The sequence below is a fragment of the Nuphar pumila genome, chromosome 16, assembly GCF_984573655.1.
Source record: "Nuphar pumila chromosome 16, dmNupPumi1.hap1.1, whole genome shotgun sequence".
NCBI classification, from domain to species: domain Eukaryota; kingdom Viridiplantae; phylum Streptophyta; class Magnoliopsida; order Nymphaeales; family Nymphaeaceae; genus Nuphar; species Nuphar pumila.
The window spans coordinates 11,462,248-11,484,357 of record NC_143264.1 but is presented as its reverse complement, the minus strand read 5'-3'; the positions used below and the strand labels follow the sequence as shown (position 1 = coordinate 11,484,357).

The 22,110-nt window shown below is 37.1% G+C and overlaps 1 protein-coding gene across 2 annotated transcripts in view; it reads left to right on the top strand.

Annotated features, from left to right (window-relative positions):
* The window catches only part of LOC149812922 (chaperonin 60 subunit beta), a 28,538-nt gene extending 8,193 nt beyond the window's left edge, over positions 1-20,345 (top strand). Inside the window, exons 2-3 of one of the 2 annotated variants that reach the window (XR_016428277.1) lie at positions 18,213-18,281; positions 19,986-20,345. The gene's annotated coding sequence lies outside the window, so the exon portion shown is untranslated. The remainder of the gene's footprint in view (positions 1-18,212; positions 18,282-19,985) is intronic. The other variant, XM_089991629.1, reaches the window with a different exon arrangement.
* Positions 20,346-22,110: the final 1,765 nt, after the last annotated feature.

Here is a 22,110-nt window from a genome sequence, read left to right as displayed (position 1 = left end):
TGATACCATGAAATGAAATGGGGATCTTCGAAACACGAGCTTTGATTAACAAGAGCAAGTGTCAAGAATGACACTAAAGCATAACCCTTAAAAAGGGTATAACTGGAAACAAAATAAAAATAAAAATGTATTCTTTATTGATATGAAAAACCAATTGCTTAAGAAGCATTGGAGTGAAATACAAGAGGGGCTGCACCCCTTTATATACACAGCTGAAAGAGGACTCAATAGAGCTGTTGGGCACAGTCCAACAGCTCTATTTAGAGCTGTTGGAATGTGTCAGTCCAACAACTCTATTGCTAGTCAAGTCTGGACAGGACTTGACTAGCAACAATCATTCTAGTTCAAACTGAACTAGATGACATAAAGACAAAAAATAAAAATAAAGGAAAAAAAATACAGAAAAAAAAGAAATTAAAAATGTATTTATATATATATAATAATATAATATTATTATATATACATATATGTACAGTTTTACATTGTAACATGAACGAGGAAAGTTCTATGTCTTGGGCAAGTTCAGATAACAGGGCCATAGGTAAAGGGTATTTTGTAGAGAGTTAAAGTTTATGTCGCTTGATTCCATCTTGAGAACAGGTGACCATTGGGTGAATTCGAGTGGGAGGTTCTTGAGGAATAGGAGCTGTAGGAGGAGATAGTGGTCCAAGGTCCATTACAAGGTTAACACGAGAAGGCGATTCAAGGGATGACTTAGGTAACATAGGGTTCTTGGCTATGTCACATGGGTGCGGGGGTGCGACACTTTCAAAAACCTTGGGTGCGGGGGTGCGGCAATATATATATATATATATATTATAATTTTTAAGTTTTATCAGTTAACAACATTAACACTAATGAAATAGAAAACAATTTTCACAATATCATCAAATCAATTTATCATGCATGCAATAAATCAAATTAACAATCTACAATTCTATTCTACAAGACTACATCATAAAAATCAATACCACAATTATAAAAACAATCAAATAAGTAAAACAAAAAAGAAGTAAATTATATAATATAGTATACTAACAAAATAAGCAAAAAATGCATAATTACATACCAAAAGTTTATCCTACACAACGTATATGACGATAAGGTAATGAATCATAATAATTTTCTTCTTCATCATCAAATGCATTGTAAGAAGGAAGATTTGGCTCAGATAAATCCATGTTTGTAATGTTGAAATCATGCTTTCCCTCTAAGTCATACTCTTCTGGGTTTACATCCCAAAATTTGGATGACCCTTGTCTGCATTACAAACCAAATTTGAAAATGTTAAATACAAGTATATTTAAATGAAAGAACTAAAAAATAGTTAAATAACTAAGAGCAAATTAGTACCTGTATTCATCATTAGTTCGCGAAATTAATCTAAGATTTGAATGAACATATACTAAATCCTCTGCACGTTTGTTGGTGAGTTTGTTTCTCTTCATGTTGTGGATTTGAGAATATGTGCTTCAATTTCTTTTACAACAGGATGAACTAGCAGGCTGAGATAGCAATCTCAATGCAAGACGTTGGAGTTGTAATGAAAGACGCGAAAGCACCAACATGCGAATAGAGAAGAAGCGAGGAAGCCAACAACACAAGCACACAATGTGCAAAAGAGAGCACAAGCACAATACAAGTGCAAATAACCTACTAAGGGGTGAAAAACCTTCAAAGACAAAAATAACTTTATTGAACAAGAGAAAAGGAGAGGCTAAAAGCCATACATTGGATGAGGGAGGAGCCTTCAATTTATAGAGGAGGGAGAACCCAAGGGACCACATAGGGGCTCCCTTCTAGCCGTTGGGAGCCCCAAATGGTCATATTTATGATCGTTTGGGGCCCCAACGACTAGAAGGGGGGGTGGGGGGGGCTTATGTGGTCCAAATTCATTTAAAATAAAAAATAAAAAATAAAAAAGAAAAGGAAAAATAAAGAAAATCTAGAAATGAAATATACAGTGAAATTACCAAAATACCCCTATAGGGTATTTTGGTTATACAACAAAAATATATACTTAAATATATACATTCGTACATATTTAAGTATATAACTTAACACCCCCCTTCAAACTTTACGGGGAGAAAACAAAAAGTTTGTCAAGAAGGAACATAAATCTTAGAGCAGGTAGAGCTTTGGTGAAGAAGTCTGCTAATTGAAACTCTGAAGTAACATACGACAATGAAATGGTCCCTTTGAGGTATTATCTCGAACATAGTGACAATCCATCTCAATATGCTTTGTACGTTCGTGAAAAGTGCGGTTGCTAGCAATATAGATGGCACTCTTGTTGTCGCAACACATCTTGGTAGGAGTAAAAATGAAGATGCCTATGTCATTGAGAAGACTTCTAATCCATACTATTTCCATAGTTGTCATTGCCATCGCTCGATATTCGGCTTCAGTGGAAGAGAGAGAAACTTTTTGTTGCTTCTTACACCGCCAAGAGATAAGCGATTCCCCTAAGAAAACACAAAAACCAATGACTGAGATTCGATCATTGGGATTTCCTCCCCAATTAGCACCAGTATAAGCATTTAATTCAACAGATGAAGAGGATAAGAAAAACCCTTTAGAGTTGGTGTTCTTGATATAGTGCACAATCCTCATCACGACCCCATATGTACAAAAGTAGGAGCATGATGAAACTGGCTTGCAGCATGAACCACATGAGCTATATCCGGACGGGTGATGGATAGGTATGTGAGAGATCCAATCAGTTGGCGATAAGGCGTAGGATCTTCAAGGAGAACACCATCTTCAAGTCTGAGTTTTGCATTTATAACTTCCGTGGTCTCGACTGTTTTTTCGTCTGAAGTCCTTGACTTGGTACAAATATCAACTGTCAATTTCATTTGAGACAAGATATATCCACAAGGAGAATATGCCACTTCAATACCTAAAAAATATTTCAAATAACCCAAGTCAGACATATCAAAAGTTTTCTTTAGAATAAATTTAACCTCGTCTACTCCCTTTTTATCATTTCCTGTGATGATCATGTCATCAACATACAGAAGAAGAATGATTATAAGATCACCTGTTTTCTTAATAAAGAGAGCAGTGTCAGTATAACAAGATATAAAACCCAAATTAATCAAGACATTGCTAAATTTGTCATACCAAGCTTTAGGAGCTTGTTTAAGACCATATAATGCCTTTTTTAATTTTAAGACTTTTCCATTTAGATTCATACCAGAAGGAGGTTCCATATAAACCTCTTCGTTAAGATCACCATTCAAGAAAGCATTTTTCACATCAAGTTGAAAAATATTCCATTTCTTAATAGAAGCAATAACAATAAGAGTTCGAACACTAGTCATTCGAGCGACAGGGGCAAATGTTTCATCATAATCTACCCCGTATTGTTGAGCAAATCCTTTTACTATCAATCGGGCCTTATATCTTTCCAAAGACCCATCACTTTTGGTTTTAACTTTAAAAACCCATCTACACCCAATGAGTTTCTTCCCTTTTTGAAAATCAACAACTTCCCATGTTTTCGCCCTTTTCTAGTTCAAGTTCCATAGCCTCTTAACCCAATGATCATATTGTTTAGCTTCATGGTAATGATTCGGTTCATGAAAGGAATGCAAAGCTAACAAACATGCCCTAAAATTTGGTGAAAAAGATTCATAGGATACAAATCTATTTGGTGCTCTAATTACACGACTTGACCTTCTTTGAGATGATTCTTTCATAGTGTTATTTTGAGAATATCTCTCAAGAGCACAAGGAGGATTTGCCTCTTCTCTTCTGGAATAAACTTGAATTTGCCTAGATATAGGTTCATTTATATTTTCTTGTTGTTCAGTATCTAAATTATTTATATGTTCTTCCTGTTGTTCATTAATAGTCTCTTCAAAACTATTATCACGCGGTAATAAATCAAACAGGAAAGAGTGATCTACCTTTTCATTTGATTTGTGTGAAAATCCATTTTCATTTTCTAAGAAGGTAACAATCCTTTGAGATATACAACTTGTTATTTGTTGCATCAAAGCACCTATAACCCTTTTGTTTTTCACCATACCCCAAAAATATACATTCAATCGCCCTTGAAGAAAGTTTATCATTTTTACGAGTTAAGACAAAACATTTACACCCAAAAATCCTTAGTCTTTGATAATCAGGAGTCATGTTGTAAAACTTTTCAAATGGAGAGAAATTCTTTAAAGAAGATGAGGGAGTTCGATTAATTAAATACACAAAAGTCAGAACCGCCTCAGCCCCAAAAGATTTTGGGATGTTTTTTGAAATCAACAGGGTTCTAGTCGTTTATATTATGTGCCTATGTTTCTTTCCTCCAGACCATTTTGTTGAGGAGTGTTAGGATAAGAACGTTGATGACAAATCCCATTTTCTTTTAAGTAATTTTGAAATTCATTTGACATAAATTCGCCTCCTGAGTCAGATCTAAGGATGGACAAGTTGCCTAAGAATTGATTTTTTATCATTGTATGGAACTCTTTAAAAAAAGAGAAAACTTCATATTTCTTACTTAAAAAATAGATCCATGTGAATCTAGTAAAATCATCAATAAACAGAACATAATATGAAAAACCTCCTTTGGATACAACCGGAGAGGGACCCCATACATCAGAATGTATTAATTCAAATGGCCTAGTGGAGACAAAATTTCTTTGAGGAAAAGGAATAGCTTTAGATTTTCCAAAGATACAATTTTTACAAGACATGTGATTGTTTTTACAGGAATTGCTCAAAAAAGGAAAGAGTGACATCTTTAGAAAATTAGGGTGGCCAAGTCTCTTATGCCAAATATCGATACTTTTGGCATTTACAAGATTACAAAATGACTTGGTTGGAAGAGACAAAAAATCCATGTAGTAAAGATCACCCCTTCTATGGCCGCGCCCAATCAACTTCTCTAACTGGAGATCCTGCACGGTGCAACCTTTGGGTGAGAAAGAGACTTGGCAACCGTGATCAGTAATTTGAGAAACTGAGAGAAGATTTAGATTGATTTTTGGAACAACTCTTACTTTTGGAATAAAATTTTGATTTAAATCAAGTGTCCCAATACAATCAATTTTTAAAGATATCCCATCAGTCGTTGAAACATATGAAGGTATGGGGTCAGAAAACACATTTGATAAAATATTTTTATGAGATGTCATATGGAAGGATGTGCCAGAGTCAAGAATCCAGATACCTGGGGGTGATGAAGAGCAGGCAACCGCGACACCCGAGGTAGAGGAAGATGATTTTTTTGAGAAGGTGTTGGAGAACTTCGGAGATTTGATTGAGAGCTACTTTAATATCACCTCCATCTTCTCCTCTTTTTGAAGCATTTTCTTCAACGACGGCAACCTTAGCTTTAAGCTTGGGGCAAACAGGCTTAATGTGCCCCGGTTCATTACAAAAGTGACATATGATACCTCTTCTATTGTTCTTTCCAAAATGAGCAGGTTTATAGGGTTTAACATTATTTTCGGGCCTAGTAACGGCCAATACATCATCATTCTTTAGGGAAATGCCAAGACGAGTTTCGGCTTGACATATTTCGGCAAGAGCATCCTCAATAGGTAGAGCTTTGCTACGATGAAGAAGAGATGTCCGAACTTGCTCAAACTTCGGTCTAAGACCATGGAGGAATTGGAAAAAATGTTCTTTTTCAACTTGTTCCCTTTTTAATTTGATATCTTCCGGAGCCACCCATTTAGGTTCAAGGAGGGCAAGCCCATCCCAAAGAGGAGTAAGAGCACTAAAATAATCCCGGACACTCATGTCCCCTTGTTTGGTAGATCTAATTTTTTCTTGACAAAAGAATTGGCTGCCCTTAAGAAAGAACCATGCCTCATTGGCTCTTCTAAATTTTGCAATATTGGCACAATTCTTTAGATTAACATTATTCATGAACCATGCCAAAATTTTGGCATGATTACTTTCCCAATCCTCTAATTTGGATTGGTGATCATTGATTGCCTTGATGCGCTCATCGCCATCCAAAGCTTTTTCAACATCTCCTTCCATTTTAGTGAGTTAAAGAGAAGGTTCGGGAGCGGTTCCCATAACAAAACCCCAAAGTTTCTTACCTCTTAAGTGATTTTCCATAGCGGAAGCCCACATAAGATAATTGGATCCATTAAGCTTAAAAGAGAGCTCCACCTTTGATTCGGACTCCATAGATAACAAAGAGGATTCCGTTCTTTAAATAAGTTGAGAGGCATGCTTCCCAAAGGCTTCAATAAGAATGCAAGATCACCAACCTTGCTTTGATACCATGTAATGAAAGACGCGGAAGCACCAACATGCAAATAGAGAAGAAGCGAGGAAGCCAACAACACAAGCACAATACAAGTGCAAATAACCCACTAAGGGGTGAAAAACCTTCAAAGGCAAAAATAACTTTATTGAACAAGAGAAAATGAGAGGCTAAAAGCCATACATTGGATGAGGGAGGAGCCCTCAATTTATAGAGGGAGAACCCAAGGGACCGCATAGGGGGGCTCCCTTCTAGCCGTTGGGAGCCCCAAACGGTCATATTTATGACCGTTTGGGGCCCCAATTACTAGAAGGGGGGGGGGGAGCTTATGTGGTCTAAATTCATTTAAAATAAAAAGGAAAAATTAAAAGAAAAGGAAAAATAAAGAAAAGAAAGAAAATCTAAAAATGAAATATACTGTGAAATTACCAAAATACCAGATAGGGGTATTTTGGTTATACAACAAAAATATATACTTAAATATATACATTCAAACATATTTAAGTATATAACTTAACAAGAGTAGAGGTGTTTCTTATCCAAATATTGACCACCATGTGATAGGATCTATATTATCCTCCTCTCTCGTGAATAATGTTGGTCCATATAATCTTGAAGATGAAACATTTTCAAACTCTTGTGTGACCTGATTTAGAATATGTGATTCTAGATAAAGTCTTGTCATACACATGTTTCTATGCGTTGATAGCTCTTGGTCTAAATTTGGAGGGATACGCCCAATACCACTTTCCTACCATTTTTTTGCATAATATTTTGGATTAAGAGAATGTGCCATGCAATGTAAAGGAGTGTTGCTCTTATCCCATCTTTTGACTGAAACTGAATGAATATGGTTAAAATTTTTTGAATAATTCAATGCAGGATTTTTTTCTTCATGCTTGAAAACTACAACTTGTATTTTTTCAATCATATTATCCCATATTTCATAAACTTCATGGGCTCATCCTTAACAACTTCTCTCAACATTTCCCAAATAGGTTGAGTAAATTGAAGAAAATATACGACTCTGTCCCAAAACTCATCATCAACAATAAATTTATTGAGCCTTGACATCATCATCAACACGATAAAATGTCCAATTCTCATCAATCACCATGCTAACCAAAGCATTCTCCACTTCCTTAATCCTCTTCACCATCACAATGATGGACGCAAGACGTGTTTCAACGACCTTCAACAATTTCAGGTCAGAATGCCTATTAAATATAACATTAGCATGATGATAGTTAACAACAAAATTCCTAATGCTTTTGATATTTTTTTTTAATTCCTCAATCCATGAACATAGAGCATATGCTGGTGAATTTTCTTCTTTTTTGGGGTTGCAGATGTTCTTGAGGGTCAGATTCAAGTTCTGTGCTACACAGAGAGTTCAAAAAAATACGAGGATACTCATTCTCCAAACTCAATGTTGTACTTTTACAAACAAGAGCGGTCTATAATGATTTGTACTACTTTCTGATCACCCACTTCTTTTATTACTTCTATAAACAATCCCTTCAAATACTCAACATTTTTATATTCTCCAAATGCATCAACCGCTTTCAAGAATACTGAGCCACTAAGCAAATAAACAATGAAATTGATTAGTGAATGCCTTTGAATATCTGTCCACCCATTAGAAACAATGAAAACTCTATTTTGCTCTCATGAATATTTTTTAATTTTTAGCAATCTCTCAACATTTGCCCTCTTTTCTACAAGAAGTGTGGTTCATAGTTTTTCTGAGCTCGGAGGTACATAGCACTCAAATTATAATTTGCCAAAGTAACTAAATCCTTCCAATAAGGATTTCTAGCTGCATTAAATGGGAATGAACTAGAATAAAAATACCTCACTACTTTTCTATCCATCTTCTCCCTTCCATATGTATTAAATGATGCTTGTATCGTTTCTCTACCTCCTACGTTCAATTTTCTTTTTTTTTTTAGCATCTTCTTGGTGGCTAAAAAATGACACACTAATTGCACAAGAATCACAAGAATCACTCATTGTCTTCCTCTTCTAATATTCATCTTGTATTTTATTGTATTGTTTTCGCATTGCCTTATCAACTCTTCTGCATCCTGAAATACCATGTTCTGGTATCTTCGATAAATGAGCCTTAACTCTTGTGTAAGACTCAACAAAATCTCTTTCAGAGAGCTTGCATCGAAATCTCTTGTTTTCACCTCCTCCTCCAGTTTTTGCAAGTTTATCTACATGTACCCATAGTGGCCCCACATCATTACTCTCACTACAACTATCAGCAACACTAGCAGCAGAACTCACATGTGGGGATGACGCAAGTCTTTTTCCTTTATCTATCATTTTTGTCCTGAAAACACAAAAAAAGTTATAACTTATATTAAAATCAATAAATTCTGCACATAATTAAGATTTATAATATTGGGTGCAAAGTCAATAACATATACAATAAGTTCTAAAAAATATAGCAGTAGTATGTATAAATAAATACCGACTAGAGGCGGACCAGTCGACCCAACCCAAAATCCAACTATGAGCTTTTTAACTGCAACAACTCAAATCTACGCTATTGGAGATGGAATAATAGCGGCTGTTGGCACCAGACTTGCCCTCCAATGGATATTCATTAAGGGGTTTAGATTGTACTCATTCCAATTACAAGACTAGAAGAGCCCGATATTATTATGTATTATCACTACCTCCCCGCTATGTGGCCTTTTATCTAATAAATGCGGCCCTTCCAGAAGTCGGGCTTTGGTGCACAGATTAACTCTAGCTTTACTACAGTTATCCGAGTAGCAGGTACCATCAAACAAACTATAATTGATTTAATGAGTCATTCGCAGTTTCACAGTCTGAATTAGTTCATACTTACACATGCATGGCTTAATCTTTGAGACAAGCATATGACTATTGGCAGGATCAACCAGGTAGCATCCCTCATAAACGTCGCAGCACTGACCCAAAGGCCGCACAACTACAAAGCGTCATCCGTCGAATCCGACATTGAAAATATCAGTGCAGGAAGGAGAGCTATTTCGACTCCCCACCTGAGCCAACACATACCGAACATCCGAAAGCCCACATAGTGGCAAGGGAACCAACAACGACAGAACGCTGCAGTGTGGCCTGCCAAACCGCATGTCCAAACCCTCTTGCAAGATGCACAAGGAACCTTGCAGTTGAGCCGTAGGGACACGATTCCACTGCGGCAAAGGGAAAGCAAACACAAAGACCCAAAAAAGCACAAGACGTGCGCACAACCATGTGCATGATGGACATGTTGAGAAGCCGAGCACCCAAGCACCTCGTGGCAAATTAGCACCACTCGCAGCCACGACGACATCGGGGCCCTCCCCGACATTCTAAGAGGGAGAGAGGGAAACGGAGAGGAGAGGGAGTCAGAGAGGAGGAGAGCAGAGGGAGTCGGGGGCATACCTGAAGAGGTCCGGCGGAGCAGTCGGCGTCGGCGAAGAGCAGAGAGAGTCAGAGAGGAGACGAAGGGAGGATTAGGGCAAAAAAATTTTGCACTAATCCTCCCCTCAATAGCCCATTTCATCAGGTAGATTTTTTTTAATCTAAAAACTAAATCAAAATGACCCGACCACACCCAAAATCGGGTTGATCGCATCAGGTGCCGCACGCACACCCGCGTCGCGTCGACGCAGGTGCGACACCTAGTTGGCCGAATCCATGTGACAGGTTCTTGGGAGATAAAGGTGTAGGTGAATTCTATGGAATAGTACTTATATTGGTGATGGGTGAATGCTAATAGTTGCAAGTCGAGGAAGCGGGAGCGGGAGCGGGAAGTGATACGGGAAGCGAGGCACTTCTAAAATTTTAGGAAGCGGGAAGCGCGGGATGACTTAGGTGCGAACCAGGAAGCGTCTCGAAAGCGACCTAAAAAGCGTTTCGGAAGCGACCTAAGAAGCGAAGAAGAATCGAAAGGGAAGCGAAAATGTAATTATATATTTTTATTTTATCAAAAATAAGATTTATGTCATCATTGACAAAATAAAACATGTATCTAAGACAATAAATAATATAAGTTGTAATTATCTAACAAATACATCATATTGCAACTGTCAAGTATTTAAAAAATAATACATCAAGAGAAGATCATAATTCATATTCTTGTTGCAACCATTTAACAAATGCATGCAAACACTAAATAATGCATTAAGGAAACAAATAAATTTAATTAAAAAATATACCTTTTTCAACGAAAGAATCAAATGGCTTCTTATTTGATGCTGTGATTGTTGTAAATCTTATGATCTTTGCAACATAGAAAATGAGAAATCAATAAACTTAAAGATTACATAGAGATATGGTTAAATTTTTAAGCTATAAAGTTCTAAACTGTAAATTATAATCTATAAAGTTCTAAACTATAAACTTTAAATTAACATAATCCACTACTTCACTTCACCATGCAATGTTCAAAATAAAATTACATATCAAACCAACAAAATATTACACGACTATTACAAAAAAAGTAACATAAAAGTTTCTAAGCTTGACTACTCTAACTACATCATCAAAAGAATAATTAAGAATTCAAGAGTTCATTAATCTGTCATCTTTCTCTTCCCCTTCAAGTTAACAATAGATCGAGAACTTTCTGCATCATCACGTGCTTCTTGTCCTCCACGACCATGCCTTCTGCTTCTTCCTTCATTTCCTATAATGAATATGTTAAAAAATTAAAATGTTCAAAAAACATAATTTAAAATATAAAAAATACATATATAGAAAAAAGTAAAAATAAAAAACACAAGATCAACATACCTTGCCTAGGTCTTCTGCTAAAGAAACGGTCAATCCGGCCTTGAGGAACTGATGGTCGCTCTTGTATATCTGCAGTTCTACTAGCTCTGTTGAATTGATTTGTATCCTCTTCAACTTCATTTGTACGTATGATTATTGGAGGTAATGGAGCTCTTGATTGTGCATCTTTGGGTTTGGATTTGAAAATAGTGCTTGATTGTTGTACACTATCATCCAAATATCTCCAACACATGTCCTCTAATCTCAATATATTTTCTTCTACAATAGGAAGTTCTAGATTGATATCCCATTTTCGACTAGGTCCTTCTTTGTAGCGATTGTTGCACCTTTTTATAACAAGAATATAAAATATGAATGTTAATAAATAATCAATGATAGAAAAAAAGAGAAAAAAAATTTAAAAAAATAAAAGTACAACACAATTTAATTATACTTCTCAATCAATCGAAGATTGGAATGAATATACACCAAGGTATCATCATGATCTTCATTGAGCCTATTTCTTTTAACATTGTGAATTTAACTGTAGGTGCTCCACTCTTTTTGCATAAGATATGCTAATAGGTTGAGATAAAACCTTAATGGCTAATGCTTTCAACTCAGGTGTATCACTACCATAAAAATGCCACCAATTAAGCACTGACATTGTAGGATTCAATGCATTTATTCTTGCTGTATTTCAGCTAAATCTTCCACTTCTTGATGTAAAAGCCACAAGTTGTGACCTATAAAGTGTAGAGAGCTCTTCATTTTTAGCAGATATGACTTCAAGCACGAGCATTGCACCATCTAAGATATCATTATCCTTTTCTGCAAAAAAAAAATTGTTAATAACTATAACAAGAAAATGCAAATAAAATAATAAAATAATTAAATCATTAAACTTTATTAAATAGATAAAATAAAATTTTTACTAAGAGAAACTCATTTGAGCCCTCCTGCTGCCGGGATCTTGAGATACTATGACTCGTAATATTTTGGAGTAAGCATGTGGGCTAGACTATAAAGAGGCACATTCATTCTATCTCATCTATTTGAGTCAATCTTATGAATCTTTTCATACAAATCTAGTTGTCTTTTTAGATTGTCTTTGATTTCCTCCAACATGTTGTTCATGCCTTCATACACTTTACCAATTATAGGGTCTTCCTGATCACAAAATTTAATCATCTTATATATGGGTTTTGTAATCAATAATGCTAAACGAACAAAATCCCAATATTCTTCATCAAGAACAGTTGTTTCTATTGTAACAACCTTTTTTTTCATAGTTTCATCTGTGCATGATTGCTTCCACTCGCTCCATCTATTTGAAATTACTGTGAGCCTCAAGCTCTCCCTCACATCAAGCAAGCACTTCAAAGTAGTATAATGTTAAACATTGTTTTTGCAATCTTTATGAGCTCTAATTTTTCATTGCTTCTAAAGATTGCTAATATTTTTGAATGATTCGTGATATACTTCACACTTTCTTTACTCTGCAAATATGTTTCTCCTAACCAATGAAACTCATGTGCCAAATCCTTAAAGATCAAATTAAGTGTGTGCACAACACAAGGTGACCAAAAAATTTACTTATACAACAACAACAAACAACAACAACAACAACTACGCCTTCATCCCAAAACAATTGGGGTCAGCGATATGAACCAAAAAAGAAATTCATTTTGGGTCTTCCACATGAATCCTTTTCCTCCAATCATTTCTATCCAACGCCATGTCCTCGGTGAGGTTCAAAGCATTCATATCCTTTCCTATCATCTCCATCCAAGTCTTCTTAGGCCTACCCCGACCTCTTTTAACTAATATATTTTCCCATTTCTCCAACCTTCTAACTGGAGCATCATTAGGCCTTCGCCGAATATGTCCAAACCACCGTAAACGATTCTCTCGCATCTTATTTTCAATGGGTGCAACACCTACCTTCTTACGTATCTCTTCGTTCCGAATCTTATCTTTTATTGTATTTCCACACATCCATCTAAGCATCCGCATCTCAGCTACACTCATTTTTTGAATATGATGTCTCTTGGCAGCCCAACATTCCGTACCATATAGTAAAGCGGGTCTAATAGTCGTCCTATAAAACTTTCCCTTCAACCGCAATGGCATTCTACGATCGCACAGCACTCCAGTAGCACTTTTCCATTTCATCCACCCAACCTTTATCCTATGATTTACATCTCCATCAATTTCTCCATACTTTTGAATGATGGATCCCAAATATTTAAAATAATCATTCACCGGTATATCTTGCTCACCAAGCTTCACTACACTCCCATCACTACTTCGTTGCTTACTAAACCGACATTCCATATATTCAGTCTTACTCTTACTCAACTTAAAACCTCTAGCTTCCAATGTCTGTCTCCATAATTCTAACTTAGCATTAACCCCAGCTCTAGACTCATCAATCAAAACAATATCATCAGCAAACAACATACACCACGGTACATTTTCTTGAATTGATCTCGTAAGCTCATCCATCACTATCGCAAATAGGAAAGGGCTTAAAGCAGATCCTTGATGTAACCCAACCGTTATCGGAAAATTGGTTGTCACCCCTCCACAAGTGCGGACATTGGTTACTACTCCTTCATACATATCTTTAATTATACTAATGTACTTGAGAGAAACACCTTTCTTCATCATTGTCCACCAGAGAACGTCCCTAGGTACTCTATCGTATGCCTTCTCTAAATCAATAAAAACCATATGCAAATCTTTGTTCCTCTCTCTATATCTTTCAATAAGTTGTCTAAAAAAATTTACTTATACGTTTGTTTTAATTCTTCAGCTGCTAACTTGCAATTTGTTGCATTATCTGTAATCACTTGCACTACATTAGAAGGCCCCACAAGTTTAAATCCCGTTTTAAAAAACTCGGCAATGTTTGCAACTGACTGTTGCACATTAGAAAAATCGCTTGCACATGCAAGAACATCGAGCCAAAACAGTTTGAGGCAAGTATATTTATCAAGTGTTTGTTCTTGATATTTGTCCAACCGTCTGAGATAATAGAAACTTCAAACTCCTCAAACTTTTTTCAAAATTCATTTAACTACCTGTAAATACACTCGTTCTCACTGTCAAGCAACGTTGTTAGCGCTTTTTCATATGATGGAGGTTTATATCCGGACATTTTACTAACTGCAGATATCATCTCTTTCCAATACGGTAATTGAAGCACATTGAAAGGTATGCCATTTACACAAAAAAATTTGATAATTTTATGATCTACATCATCTCTTTTTACCTTTTTAAAGGTATCACGAATATGAACTGTACTTCAGCTTCCACTAGATGATGTAGTCATACTAATAGGCTTCTTTGATTTATCAATTCTTGATCTTCTCAACTTAAATGCACTTGATGAAACCTTCACTTGTCGAACTTGCCTATTATTTTTTCTTGTTAATTCTGTATTTTTTGCAACTACAGGACAAAAGGCAATCCCAACACTTTGTCCCGTTGGAGCTCCCATGAGATATGCAAAAACTCGAGTATATGACCCATGATAAATATTTTTGCAGTGCTTGCACATAAAAACCTGGGTTCCACCTTGCTTTCCTTACCCACTCTTCTTTTGTTTCAATACATGGCGTCATAGCACAGTTGTTTTATTCATGTTAGGTGGTTCATCATCTTGGTCATCTTCAGAATAGTAGTCATCCAAGTCATATTCTTCATCAAAACAATTTTTTTTTTGTCCTCAAACTGATATAGACAATCAGAAGACCCTTTGCCCTTTCTTGCATTGTCATTCCGAACACCACTAGATGATTCATGCTCCAAATTGTGTAAAGAATCATTAGCTTGTGATGGTCATTATTGAGGCAAAGAACATGCAAATATACCTGCATCATAAAAGTATAATAATCAGTCTAAAACAAAAAAAACTATTATTAACAACAAAGGATGGAGAGTGAAGAACACAAATCATTACTCTCATAATTTACCAATTACTAAAACAAAAAAATAAACATCATTTAAGGATGTGAAAGATCTATTATTCTATAATATACTATGATAAAGCAGACAAAATTAAAAAAAGAAAGAAAAAAAAGAAAGGAATGATAAGCTCAATCATGCTCGGTAATACATTTTTTGTAAAATTTATAAAGATTTTGAACAATTGAATTTTTGAAAGTTTTAAAAACCTACTCATGTCTCAGAATACAACATTTCAAGAGCTGGTCCCTATAAAATCAAGAATACATATCACATTTATACTATCAGAATTTTAAAATAAAATAAAATAAACATGAAAAACTCATTGCCCTGTTAAGGCTTTGAAACTGCTTCACAGCCTATTGGCCTGTTAAGGCTTTGAAACTGCTTCATGAAGTGGTACAGACTATAGAACCCGAGACACAAACGAAAGACAAATAAAGAGGAATAAAAACAATAGACATTCTCGCAATTTCTGTGTATATCTGTGCAATTAATAGATTCTTCTAATTTCTATTTCTTTTCTGTGTATACTATATTACTATAATAATAATAATATGATCTATACTACTATTTATAAATAGTATAGTTATAATTGAATAAAGTAGTTATAGTTAAGTTAATAGTAATAGTATCATATGGTTTAAAAAACAAATACAAAGAATAGAAATAAGAAATAACATGTTTATACATTCATAACATGCATATACTAGTCAACAAAGAATAGAAAAAATATCATGTTCTCAAATTTAAAAAATTGTATACAAGAACACATGCTCGAAAAGGATCATTTACATGAATATGTTATCATTCCAAAAAGTCATAGATCAATGCTATCCGTGAACCAAGAGCATATTAGGTTAAAAAACAAATACAAGAACACTCTGTCTCACTGTTTCTCTCTCAAACAATACAAAAATGAAGAGGAAAAAAAGGAGGCGACTTACCAAAATCGCTTTCTATGGTCTTCACGAGCCTCCTCCCTCACGCTCACTCAGTCTCACCAAGAATGTGGGGAAGAGGGCTACTCACCTGCCTGACTCACCCGGATCAGGTGGGCTCAATCCCACCTGACCGACTATTGCTGGCAGGCCAACAGGGCCATTAGCACGGTGGGAACGAGCTTCCCAAAAAGCCAGCCTGGGTCAGCATAGAATGAAGGGGACAGCACATTGGCAGGTCTAATAGAAAATCCTTGTCGTCCCCTTTTCACTGAGGACCCAGTGGATCCAAAACTCATAAAAAAAAAAAAACTCGAGAGGCCGAAACAGATTCGAGATAGAGAGAGTGTTAGAGAGAGAGAGAGAGAGAGAGAGAGAGAGAGAGAGAGAGAGAGAGAGAGAGAGGGTGAGAGAAGAGATAGAGAGAGAGTGAGCGTACCTGAACAGATTCATCGCCGGAAGTCGGTGGAGGTCACTAGAACTTATAACTTGGAGGTCGCCGAAAACGAGAGAGAGAGAGAGAGAGAGAGAGAGAGAGAGAGAGCGAGAGAGAGAGAGAGAGAGGAGTCGGATGATACGTGAAAAAACAAAACCCTAAGCCTCTTTCGGTTTTGTTTTTTCACGGGTTTTGTAAAATACCCATTTTACCCTTAGTAAGAAACAATTTCATGTGCTATTTTTTTTAAAGGGCAAATTCGTCTTTCCATGTTAAGCGTCTGAAACGTGTCCCCCCTTTATCGGGGTACGCATCCCCCTTTAAGAGGAAGCGTGTCTCCCTTTAAAGGGAATCGCGTCCCCCTTTAAAGGGGTGCGCCCTTCCCTTTAAAGGGGGGCACGCTTCCTCAATTGAACATGCGCTTCCCCACGCGTTTCGCGCTTTTGAAGCGCATCTCGGGGAAGCGCACTTCCCCTATTTCATAGGCGTTTCCGGTAACTCGGTGAATCTACTCTGGATGGGACAGGTGGGTTAACCATAGATTGAGTCTAAAAATCAGGAGGAGAAGCCAAGTAGTAGAGGAGCCCAAGTTGGGTTGGTCATTCACCTTTGAGATTTGTTTGAATGGGAATTTTGTCTCCTTAAAGATAACATGCCTGAAAATGATAATTTTACTCATACTTGGATTTAGGAACAAATACCTAGGGGTGGCAATTTCTGACACGACCCGCCAACCCGCCTCTTAGGCGGGTTCGGGTTGGGCTTAAGCCAACCCGTTTAATAAACGGGTCGACCCGCGTAACCCGTTTATTAAACAGGTCGGGTTCGGGTTGGGGGTATGCCAACCCGCCAACCTGTCTGCCCGACCCGTCAACCCGCCAACCCGACCCGTCAACCCGACCCGTCAACCCGACCTGCCTACCTGCCAACCCGATCCGTCAACCCGCCAACCCGACCCGCCAACCTGAAAACCCATTTACCCGACCCAACCCATTTATTAAATGGGTTGGCGGGTCGTGTCGGGTTACCCGTTTATTAAACGGGTCGGGTTCGTGTTTGCCACAGCCGACCCGTTTAATAAACGGGTCAGGTTCGGGTTGAGGTATGCTGACACGCCAACCCGCCAACCCGACCTGCCAACCCGACCCGATTGCCACCCCTACAAATACCACTTATGTTGGTTGTTGTACCCAACAAAAATGCATTTAGTACTCCTGTGCTCAAGTTTGTGTTTGTTCATGGGACGATGACAGGGATAACATGAGCAGCCAAATACCTTCAAGAACTTATAATCAGAGGCATATTTGAACGGAATCTGAAAGGGAGACTTTATTTTCATAACTGACAAAGGAAGTCTATTTATCAAGTATACTGCTGCAACAAATGCATAATCCCGGTTTTTGGTTGGCAGGTTAGAGTGAGCCATAACAGAAGGCCCGGTCTCAACTATGTGTCGGTGCTTTCTTTCAGCCTATCTGTTTTGCTCATGTGTGTGGGGGCTGGATAGTCTATTATCTATCCCACACACATGAGCAAACTTGTGGGTGGTGATTTGTCCCTTGTGGCGTGACACGGTTGTTGCTGAACCGTGAACTTTGTGTTGTTGTGACTGGACCAGTCTTGGTCGTGGGTGAACTTGGAACCTCTGTGGAGTTTGCATGGGGGCTGTCTCAGAGCCACAAATTCCAGATACACGTCCCTTGCATTTGAGTTAATTTTTTTTGTTCACCGTTGCATTTTGGATTGTTAAACATGAACCCCTTTCAAGGTGTTGCTCAGAAATTTCTGTTACTAGATATTTGAACCTGTTCGAACCTGTTTAGGACACAGATTGCTTGTGACTTGAGTTTTCTGCTTGTGAACATCATACCTGCAGCGACTCTCTGTTTGTGCATCGTCGAAAATCGCTAGTTGAGATTGTGGTCGAATTCAGTTGATCCGAACTGTAAGTGTTACCAACTGTAATCTTAAACTCGCTGAAATTATTTTTGCTGAAAGCTTTGTGAGAGCACACTCAGACCTGAACTTGTGTAATGTCTTTGTCGTTTTGCTGTTAAAAGAATTCCTGTGGCTGTGAAGTTCCTGATTAGTGACAACGAGCTGGGTGCTTGTCGCCTTATTTTTTTTGCAGCCCTGTTGAAACCTGTTATCAGTCCCTTTAGCAATCATTGGTTAACTGATTCATGCTTTTATCCGTCCTTGCAATTGAACATCCATTGTGATTTGCATAATTATTTCCTTTGGTCTTGCATGGTGAATTTAGGACAGTTTGAATATTGACAAAGTATTGGTGTTCATTTCAATTTCCTAATATGCTTACACATTGACAACTGAATTTCCTGTTTGAGTTTCCAATCAGTGAAAATACGTTGGTTAGTCATAGTAATTTTGGCTATAACGTCTATTTTGGAGAAACAGTAATTGAAGAATATTGTCTGCATTTTGAACTTGTTTTTTGGACTGAACTTTGCTGACTTTTGCATGTCAGAATCGTCCCTGTCAGATCCAGTCTGACTCCCCTGGCCTGAACTCTAGGTCGTCTCTCTGTGTCAACTGAACCTATGCCATGTATTCAGTATTGTTTCCCTGTTTGTTGCATGTATTGTATTGCTAAGATTTAGCTTAAAAATTGATCGTGCGAGCTGATTTCCCTATGTGTTTTAATATGCTGTTGCACTTTGATTTTCTGTCTAGCACACTAGGTGGAACCTGAAAGTGCTTGCATCAGCCTCAAATTCCCGGTGGTCAGAATTGTCCGACCATCTGATTGTATGGTTCCACTATAACTGGAACTGACACACACACACACACACACACACACACACACACACACACACACACATATATATATATATATATACACACATGAATTAGGATCTGAGCAAAGTTCTGTCCAGATTCAAGCCATTTATATATATATAAATATATTTATACCGTTTTAGGAATTTCTTTAAGCATTCAACAGCGTATAGTTATATACATATAGACACACACACACACACATATATATATATATATGTATGTATATACGTATATATAAATATATATAGGTATACCCCTATCTATAGGTCTTAGTGAGTCTAGCGTAGTTAGTCTGGGTTGGTTTTTATTTTCGAAACAACAAAACAATTAGTTTTAGAATTTCATTTCTCACTTAGAATTTAGTGCTTCCGCATCGTACACCTTGGCGTGTACGTGCATTCGCAAGACCGACCTCCCATAGTTGGGTCGGGTCTACATCACTTATCCTCATGACTTCTAGAGAGCTTTACTGGATATTGGATCTGGATCATGGGCCTCTCCTTAACACAAATCATCAGAACATTGCTAGCTTTTACTTTTATTTTAGTTTCCCATCTAAAGAAAATCATACTTCCATGACTGTGATCGATGCAACAAGAGCTAAGTTGGTTTCTGTTTTAACCCATTTATCACCAATGACTTTCCAGAATCTTTTCATTAGTCTACCAGATGGTTTTTTTTTGTTAATCATGATTTTCACGGCTGTGATATACTTCTGGTTTTGGAACTGAGGGGTCTAGGCCAGTGAATTTTAATCCGGCTTATATTCTGCACACAACAATATTTTGTGCTCTTTCCATACATGTTCTGCTTCTGTTATCTCTAATGCATGTCATGTTTTCTGCAGCTTGTGCTTTTACATTGCCATTGTGCTTTTTGAATGTGTGCCATGCTGTGTACAACCTATGGAAATGGATGTCGAGGATTACTATGTTAGTGGGAGAAAAACTTTAACCTTCTTAAGGAGGCTACTGAGCATCCAAGAACAAATGTTGTATTTTTAAGTTCCACAACTGTTTGAAGGTATGCTGCTTAACCCTCTCAAGTATGGATGATGAAGTTGCATGCATACTGAATCGCAAAGCTCATTCTATTTTAGTATCAAAATCAATACAAGATGCATATTGAGTGATGACTCATTATGTGGAGTCGAAAAGTTTATTTCCTTCCAAAGTTGAATGTGATGAATTATACACTTTTAAATTATGGAAGGTTGCTGTTATGTTTTGCAAACATATATGTTAAGAGAATTTTGATGTGATGGAATTAACTTTCAATTTTAATAACCTAGATGGCCAAGGGAGAATCTTGCATATTTAGAACAGTGCAAAAGGAGACTTTAGTGCCAGGCCTAAGGGGCACGTAGCTCTGTTTACAGGGAGGTTGTTGAACCATTAGTCTGTTTCGAGAATTATTTTTTCCAACGTTGCAAAGTAGCAAAATCTTCAATGGGTGAGCTTTGATAAGGTTTTTGATTTGTCTACAAAAATATCAATGGTGCAATTAAGTGCTTGATCTATACTTTTTAGAAAAAAAAGAGATATAATGAGCCTTTGGACGCTATATCTAGAAGATTTGCTAATGTGAGCGTAGAGATGAAGATTGTTAGAACTTAGAAGTATCAAATCATTGTTTGACAAATTATAAGAAACAAGCTTAAGAGAAGTGCTGTACAGCTGCTTGTAGTGCATCTATAATTCTATACAAATGACAATTGGAAGATCCCTCTAAATACCACTGGTGTTGGTAACACAAAAAAGATGGCACCTATTCAGAAATGCAACTCTTTGCCATTGAAGCTTATCTTGACCAGGGAGTCGATCGACTAATACAACATAAGACCTCCATGCATCCTCTTGCCCTTTGTTTCAAACAATATTTCAGATTTTTTTTTCTGGACACTTCTGATATTTCTCCTCTCATCCCATACAATAAACCCATTTTCATTAGTTAGGGCGATAGAGAAAACTAAATTCTATCTCTCACTAACGGAAATTAGATGGCGGGCCATCAATGAAATGCCTACATCTCCTAAGTCTGCACTCCCCTCCATGCTTTTCATGAGGGAAAAGAAAAGACTAAAGTGGAGTCCAACCATGTATCAGTCCAAAACTTTGATTCAAAGTCCTTTACCAATTCTCCATGAGCTTATTCATGATACTAGAGAAACCCCAAAGTACAGTTTTCCACAAATAAGAGACTCTGAAAATGGTCTTATAAGATCATATTCTTCTCCTTTCCAGATATTTCTTCCTATGAATTGAAGAGCACAAGAATTGCCTTGATGGAATGTCAAGAACAGACTAAGTTATTAACTCATTAATTTCTTGAAGTCTCTTCAACCCTGCATGCTGCCACCACCATCTCTTTAGGTTTATTAAGAATTGCCTTGATGGAATGTGAAGAGCAGACTTTTTTTTTGAAAGGCAAGCTGGTGTTAGTCAGATCCCCACCAGTTACACAACATACCATTGGGTTTTGAACTTGCAATGCCCCAACACATGGGGACCTGCACTAACAGCTCCTACCAAACAAGCGGAGCCCTTGGTATGTCAAGAGCAGACTTAGTAATGAACGCCTTACTAATTTCTTGAAGTTTCTTCAACCCTACATGATGCAACCACCCTCTCTCTTTAGGTTTGTAGAAGGCATTTCACTTGATGAGATGCATCTTCCTGGCCCCTCGTTCTCCTTCCACAAAAAGGCTAGCTCCAAAACAAACCTCAAGCAAGTTAATGATTCAAATTGGGATCTTGAATGTAAGTAGCTACTAAACCGACACATACGTGAGCACCTATTGGGTAACTTGTATCCCTTTTGGCATATGATAAAAGAATTGGCTGTTCAAGAGTTGAATTTCCTTCCCACTGTCATCACAATCTCTACCACAAAACTACTACAAACGAAAATATTCTATTGGGAAGCTTGCAAACTACCGCCCAAGTGTAGAACTCCAAAGATTTACTTAATTC